The sequence below is a fragment of the Engraulis encrasicolus genome, chromosome 13 (genome assembly GCF_034702125.1).
Source record: "Engraulis encrasicolus isolate BLACKSEA-1 chromosome 13, IST_EnEncr_1.0, whole genome shotgun sequence".
Classification (NCBI taxonomy): Eukaryota; Metazoa; Chordata; class Actinopteri; order Clupeiformes; family Engraulidae; genus Engraulis; species Engraulis encrasicolus.
The window spans coordinates 39622070-39630178 of NC_085869.1; the positions used below are offsets into that span (position 1 = coordinate 39622070).

The 8109-nt window shown below is 50.6% G+C and overlaps 1 pseudogene; it reads right to left on the reverse strand.

Annotated features, from left to right (window-relative positions):
- Positions 1 to 1506: 1506 nt before the first annotated feature.
- On the reverse strand, positions 1507 to 4964 carry LOC134461760 (uncharacterized; annotated as a pseudogene).
- Positions 4965 to 8109: the final 3145 nt, after the last annotated feature.

Below are 8109 nucleotides of genomic sequence, written 5' to 3' on the forward strand. Positions count from 1 at the left end.
ACGCTCGAGACACGCCTTCCGAACGCTCAAGACACGCCTTCTCGAGACACGCCCCTGTCTTGCAGGACGCAGACAGACCCTACTCCCTCAACCGGCCCTGCCTTGATTAGCTAGCCAGCTGCTAATCTCCACAGCATACGCTGTTCCTACTGACACACAGTCACCGCTTCTCTCTCTCTCTCTCTCTCTCTCTCCCCCTCTCCCTCGAGAATAATCACGTTTGTAGAAACCCCAGGACAACCCGTGCCTCTCGGTACAATTTGAGTAGAACCTTCTCACTGTACTGTCCGCCAGACAGTCATTAATTGTCCTGTGCTCTCTGCAAACTTTCTGAGCGGTAAGGGGATTGATACTCCCAACTGAGTTCGCTCCCGGACGTGCGGTCCCAGGTGTTTCTATCACTCCCGGACGTGCGGTCCCACCCGATTATATTTCACGTATTATCATATACTGCCACATACAAGCAATTTAGGGTTAGGTTTAGGGTTAGGTTTAGGGTTAGGGTTAAGGTTAGGGTTAGGTTTAGGGTTAGGGTTAAGGTTAGGGTTAGAAACAAAAAACTAACATCAACAAGATAACTGGCTCCGTCATATGGCGGTGGTACCGATAGTCTGGCTAGTGGGAGCGAGATGAAATGGGAGCGTCCTGAGATGGGAGCGTCAATCTGGGAATCTTCTGAGCTCGTGCTAGCTAACGCTAGCCGGCTCTGTGTGCATTCCCATACCTAGACAATATTTCCCCACACATGTGAGTTGCCATATTTGTAGTCGACTACAGATATTGCTCTGGACAACCAGTCTCTCACTCCCTGCTCTGTCTCGGTTCTTTCTCTCTCTCTTCCATTCGGAATAGCGTACATTAATTACAGAAATCCCAGACACCGTGGCCGGCCCCTAGCCTCACCGGAGAGCTAGCTCTACCTGCTATTACCTTAGACTAGGTAGCTACTAGCTACCATAGCCTTTTGTTCTGCCTGAACTTTCTGTAGCCAATGTTAGCTTGGCTTGACCAAACACACACGCGTTTGGTCCGCCATTTCATGTCCCCAAGGAACACACACACACACACACACACACACACAGGCTAGAAGCCTCTCTCTCTCTCTCTCTCTTTTCCTCTCTTTTCTTCTTTTATTTTCTTTACTTGTTTTATAGTATTTGTGCCTTATATTTGTATTATTCCATTTAACCGACATTGAATGTAATGCTTTATTTAGATTACTTGGTAGTTAATAAAAGTTATTCATTTGATTTTATTGCATTTTGTCTGTTATTGCATTGTGTACGTACGGAATCAACTTACTTAGAACTTTGGCCCTGCAACTGAGTTTTGTGCCCCTTGTGTTGACCGTCACAGTGAACAGTTAGGTTTAAGTCTCATACCTTTGAAGGTGACTGCTTCATTGTACTGCCAATCACAACGTGTACAAGTACTCCTATTAGTCTTGATCTTTTGCAATTCATTGTGAAATACTGAGATTAATATCCAAATCAAATGAGACTAGTTCTAACATACACTATTGTGCAACTTAAGACACATCGTCAGTGTTGTGACCTGCGATCATTGGGTGTTTCGGGTCTCACAACATACACCCTCACCAGGGGACCCAACCGGGGGTGATCAAGCCCCGGCTTGTGTCTTAAGAGCATTTATTTGTCCACGGATCGCCCCGCTTGATCCACAGCCATCTGGACGCCTTCTCCGCTGCGTCACTGATGTTTCTGATGGCTTTTCTGTTCTGCAGTCCTCTCAGTCCCAGCATCTTCAGCGCCCTAATGAGGGACTGGCCAGCAAAGCCTCTGCACCCGACCTCGATGGGGTTGCATCGGGTCTTCCATCCCTGCTTCGGCATTCACTTGCCAGCTCCTCATACTTGGCCCTCTTCCTCTCAAAAGCCTCCTCCATCCTGTCTTCCCAGGGGACAGTCAACTCCAGCAGGACCACTTGCCTTGTTGTTTCTGACACCAGGACCATGTCTGGCCTGAGTGTGGTCACTGCGATGTTCTCTGGAAATTTGAGCTGTGTCCCTAGGTCAACCTTCAACTGCCAGTCCCTGGCTGTTGCCAGCAGCCCCCCTGGTTGTCTCCTTAGCTGCTGTGGTTTCTCCCCAGCCTTAACAAAGGCGATGGCCTGCCTTGCTGGTTGTTGGTGTTTGCTGGTGGAGATCCCTGTGCTGATGGCCTCTGCAATGACGCGTAGCACTTGGTCATGGCGCCACCGGTAGCGTCCCTCTCCCAGTGCTCTTGGGCAGCAGCTAAGGATATGTTCCAGTGTTCCTGCTTTCTGGCAGAGAGGGCACAGTGGATTCTCAGCCAAGCCCCAACGGTGGAGGTTGGATGGGCTTGGGAGTACATCATAGACGGACTGGATGAGGAATTTGATCCGGTGTGGCTCGGATCGCCATAACTCTGACCACGAAACCTTCCGAGCCACTGCCTCCTCCCAGCGAATCCACGCCCCCTGCTGCCGCATCCCTACCATCCTACTGCAGCGGGCTTCCTCCACACCTGCCCGGACCTCCTCCTGGATCAGCTGACGCCTTTCCTTCCCCTTGGCCTTGTTGTAGGAGGGTCTAGGGTTGCTTCCCAGTCCTGCCCGCCCTGATGCCACTGTTCCCACCAGCTCACTGTGCCGCAAGCGGGACTCAGCCTGGTTGACTGCCTCTTGAGCACACCACTTCCTGCCAGTCCTGACTTCTATGCCAGCCGAGGAGACTTTGATGTCCCTGGAGTCCCTATACAGCAGCACCTCTCTTGCTCGGGTCACCATGAACTCCTCCGTCAAACTGCTGAAGGGTAGCTCAAGCTTGTTGTTCCTCCCGTACAAGGCGACACTGCTGAGGCTTCGTGGTAGGCCCAGCCACTTCCGCAGGAAAGAGCTGACCTTCCTCTCGAAGCACTCGACGGTGGTGATTGGCACGTTGTAAACAAGCAGTGGCCAGAGCAGTCGAGGCAGGATACCGTGCTGGTAAAGCCAGGCTTTAAACTTGCCTGGTAACCCCGACTTATCCACTGCTGTCAGCCAGGTTCCCAACTCCTCCGTTGTTGCTTGGAGTGCTGCAGTGTCCCTCAAGGTGCAGTCATAGATCTTGCCTAGACTCTTGACTGGCTTCTCTCCCACAGATGGAATTTGGGTGTCTCCTATTGAGAAGCGGAACTTCTCTGAAACCTTCCCCTTTTTCACCACCAGGGACCTGGACTTGGCTGGCTTGAAGTTCATCCGGGCCCAGTTGATGAGATGTTCTAGGCCTTGGAGGATCCATCTACAGCCCGGGACAGATGTTGTAGTCACCGTCAGGTCATCCATAAATGCTCGGATGGGAGGCTGACGCATACCAGAGTTGGTGAGTGGTCCTCTGCACTCTACCTCTGCTGACTTAACCAGCATATTCATGGCCAAAGAAAACAATACCACAGAAATGGTGCATCCTGTGATAATGCCTTTCTCCAGCCGATGAAATGCAGATGTTACGGCTCCAGAAGTGACTCTCAGACTGAAGCAGCTGTAATAGTCCAGTATGAGGTCTTTGATCTTGCCTGGAACGTGGTGTCGGTCGAGCGAGGTTTCCACCAGCTTGTGTGGCATGGACCCGTAGGCATTGGCCAGGTCAAGCCAAAGGACTGCCAGATCTCCTTTGCCTTCTCGTGCCTCCCGGATCAGCTGGGTAACGACTCCTGTATGCTCGATGCATCCTGGGACCTTCGGGACTCCTCCCTTCTGCACAGAGGTGTCGATATAAGTGTTCCTCAGGAGGAACTCCATCAAGCGCCGGGCAACAATACTGAAGAATATCTTGCCCTCGACACTGAGGAGTGAGATGATCCTGAATTGCTCGATGGTGCTTGAGCTCTCCTCCTTTGGAATCCAGACCCCCTCTGCGTGTCTCCACTGCTGTGCCACCTTCCCCCTTCTCCAGATGACCCTGAGGATTGTCCATAGTCGCCTCAAGAGTCTGGGGCATCTCTTGTAAACAACATATGGCACTCCGCTGGGGCCTGGTGCTGAATTTGATCTCGCTGCCTTGACAACCTCCTCAACTTCTTTGAAAGTTGGCTCCTTCGTGTTGAAAGCTGAGGTGGGTATTGGCGGGGTTATCAAGGTTCTGCATGGCCCAAGCTCTTCCTCTCTTGCATCGTCACTGTAGGTGGCATTGAGGTATGTATTGACCTCCTCTTCAGTGCAGGCAAGATGGCCACTTCTCTTTTGACCAAGGATCTTCTTGGTGAACCCAAAGGGATTTGAGATGAAGGCTGCACGTCTCCTGGCTCTCTCTCTACCTCTCCTTCTATGCCACTCTGCTCGACGGAGGGTGACAAGCCTTTTCCTCAGAACGCTTCGGAGCTCTGACAACCCGGCCTTCTCCTCCTCTCTTGCCACCTTAAACTGCCGACCAAGCAGTCGAAGTTCCTGCCGCAGCTGGCTGATTTTTAGCTCCCGTCTGTTTGGCTCTCCTGAGCGTCTGGTTGGCTGTTGTTCCTTTATGCCAAATCTTTCTGCTCCGATGTTGATGATCATTGCAGACATTGATAGCAGCTTCTGGTCCGCATCTCCCCTTGCAGTAGCATCAAGGACTTGGTTCAGATCTTCATCAAACTGGAGCCATTCTCTTTCTTTGTTGGCAGCAGGCCACATAACCCGACGATGTTCGGAATGCTTGAAACGAGGAAGGACTTGTGGGGCGTGGAGGGTCTGGGCACTGTGGGTTGACTCCTGGCCGGGCTCCTCCTGCGTCTCACCAGGCACTGGACCTGTGCGTTGCACCACCTGCCTCCCCGTCAAACATTTCATTTTGGTCTGGTGGATCTTTAGACCATGCGGGTTCTTGCAGACTTTGCCACATGGACAGACTGCACTCGTAGTCGTTTTTCCATTCCGGTTCTTTGCCTGTTCATCAGTCCTGTTGGGGTGCTCATCCTCCCCCCCTCTCGGGCACCCCTGGGGGTATACTTCATTAGGGCTTTTCGTAGCGTATATGTGGGTGCACCCTCACGGGAGCTGCAGTTCGGGTTGCTGGCCCTCTCTGCCCCGGTTACTGTCTTTCCAGTCGTCGGCTGTCTCTCCAGCAGTCGCCATCCTATTCATGGTCGTCAACCGGCCTGTTCCCGGTGGTCACTGGCTTGGCCAGTTCAACTAGTTCTAACATACACTATTGTGCAACTTAAGACACATCGTCAGTGTTGTGACCTGCGATCATTGGGTGTTTCGGGTCTCACAACATACACCCTCACCAGGGGACCCAACCGGGGGTGATCAAGCCCCGGCTTGTGTCTTAAGAGCATTTATTTGTCCACGGATCGCCCCGCTTGATCCACAGCCATCTGGACGCCTTCTCCGCTGCGTCACTGATGTTTCTGATGGCTTTTCTGTTCTGCAGTCCTCTCAGTCCCAGCATCTTCAGCGCCCTGATGAGAGACTGGCCAGCAAAGCCTCTGCACCCGACCTCGATGGGGTTGCATCGGGTCTTCCATCCCCTGCTTCGGCATTCACTTGCCAGCTCCTCATACTTGGCCCTCTTCCTCTCAAAAGCCTCCTCCATCCTGTCTTCCCAGGGGACAGTCAACTCCAGCAGGACCACTTGCCTTGTTGTTTCTGACACCAGGACCATGTCTGGCCTGAGTGTGGTCACTGCGATGTTCTCTGGAAATTTGAGCTGTGTCCCTAGGTCAACCTTCAACTGCCAGTCCCTGGCTGTTGCCAGCAGCCCCCCTGGTTGTCTCCTTAGCTGCTGTGGTTTCTCCCCAGCCTTAACAAAGGCGATGGCCTGCCTTGCTGGTTGTTGGTGTTTGCTGGTGGAGATCCCTGTGCTGATGGCCTCTGCAATGACGCGTAGCACTTGGTCATGGCGCCACCGGTAGCGTCCCTCTCCCAGTGCTCTTGGGCAGCAGCTAAGGATATGTTCCAGTGTTCCTGCTTTCTGGCAGAGAGGGCACAGTGGATTCTCAGCCAAGCCCCAACGGTGGAGGTTGGATGGGCTTGGGAGTACATCATAGACGGACTGGATGAGGAATTTGATCCGGTGTGGCTCGGATCGCCATAACTCTGACCACGAAACCTTCCGAGCCGCTGCCTCCTCCCAGCGAATCCACGCCCCCTGCTGCCGCATCCCTACCATCCTACTGCAGCGGGCTTCCTCCACACCTGCCCGGATCTCCTCCTGGATCAGCTGACGCCTTTCCTTCCCCTTGGCCTTGTTGTAGGAGGGTCTAGGGTTGCTTCCCAGTCCTGCCCGCCCTGATGCCACTGTTCCCACCAGCTCACTGTGCCGCAAGCGGGACTCAGCCTGGTTGACTGCCTCTTGAGCACACCACTTCCTGCCAGTCCTGACTTCTATGCCAGCCGAGGAGACTTTGATGTCCCTGGAGTCCCTATACAGCAGCACCTCTCTTGCTCGGGTCACCATGAACTCCTCCGTCAAACTGCTGAAGGGTAGCTCAAGCTTGTTGTTCCTCCCGTACAAGGCGACACTGCTGAGGCTTCGTGGTAGGCCCAGCCACTTCCGCAGGAAAGAGCTGACCTTCCTCTCGAAGCACTCGACGGTGGTGATTGGCACGTTGTAAACAAGCAGTGGCCAGAGCAGTCGAGGCAGGATACCGTGCTGGTAAAGCCAGGCTTTAAACTTGCCTGGTAACCCCGACTTATCCACTGCTGTCAGCCAGGTTCCCAACTCCTCCGTTGTTGCTTGGAGTGCTGCAGTGTCCCTCAAGGTGCAGTCATAGATCTTGCCTAGACTCTTGACTGGCTTCTCTCCCACAGATGGAATTTGGGTGTCTCCTATTGAGAAGCGGAACTTCTCTGAAACCTTCCCCTTTTTCACCACCAGGGACCTGGACTTGGCTGGCTTGAAGTTCATCTGGGCCCAGTTGATGAGATGTTCTAGGCCTTGGAGGATCCATCTACAGCCCGGGACAGATGTTGTAGTCACCGTCAGGTCATCCATAAATGCTCGGATGGGAGGCTGACGCATACCAGAGTTGGTGAGTGGTCCTCTGCACTCTACCTCTGCTGACTTAACCAGCATATTCATATTCAGACTGATTTACTTATGAGACTGATTTATTTATGAGACTGATTTATTAATGAGACTGATTTATTTACATTTTTGATTGATTAATTGTGACTTATTACATAAGTCGAGCTTATTACATAAGTCATAATTGATAAATCTCTCAAAACGCGATTGTCCCTACATATTTTGGTTACCCATGGTATGAGGATTTGAGCCATTCATGTAATCTCAATTGCATAACTGCAATTACCCCTACATATTTTGGCGCCCGGCGCGTGAGGAAGTAGTTGAATGATTCCAACGTACATTTTGTAATAATTCACAAACTGCTTAGAATATACAATTAAAGGCCAATGTGTAATTCAGGTGAATTCTGACGGTGAGTAAACAACACAGTGTGTCAACCAGATTTCATAACTGAAATCTTGCTACCCAGTACAAATAACAAATGCGCTCAAGTTATTTTAATTAGCACAGTAAATTAATATTTCATATAATTGATTAATGATGTGTTAATTCCTGTATAACTGCTTAGTTCTTGCATATTAATTAGGAGTGGAATTAGATTAGGTTCTAATCAGGCTGATTAAGATCCAGTATTAATTACGTTTGCGCGAATTGTCAAGACACTCAAATTAATTCAGTTAAATTCAGGTTTGATTTATAACCTAATTAATTGACAATTAGTACTATTTTTTGTAACGCTCTGGTGAAACCCGAGGTCCAATGAGTAATCGTATTAGACAACATTCTGACCGAAATTAGTTAATGGTTAGTATTAGTTTCTCATGCGTAACTAATTACTTTCAGGTTGATTAATTGTTGGATAACATTCTATGCGTAATTGATTAACAACCCGTACCCTTAGCGACAAGATATCTAGTACCACACAGGGTAACTTTTTAATAGTTAGATTAGCCCTAATCTGATGAATTAATCATTTACCCCTAAATTAGACTAAACCTGTAACCAGTGTTTAGTCAGCCACCTATAATGGCACCTTACTACTCCCAAGTCATGGAGCTCGTTGACTCTGTCATGGACCTAGTCGACTTTCCCCCTGACATGAGAGAGGAGGTCAATAGTTTCAACAAGAGAAGTTG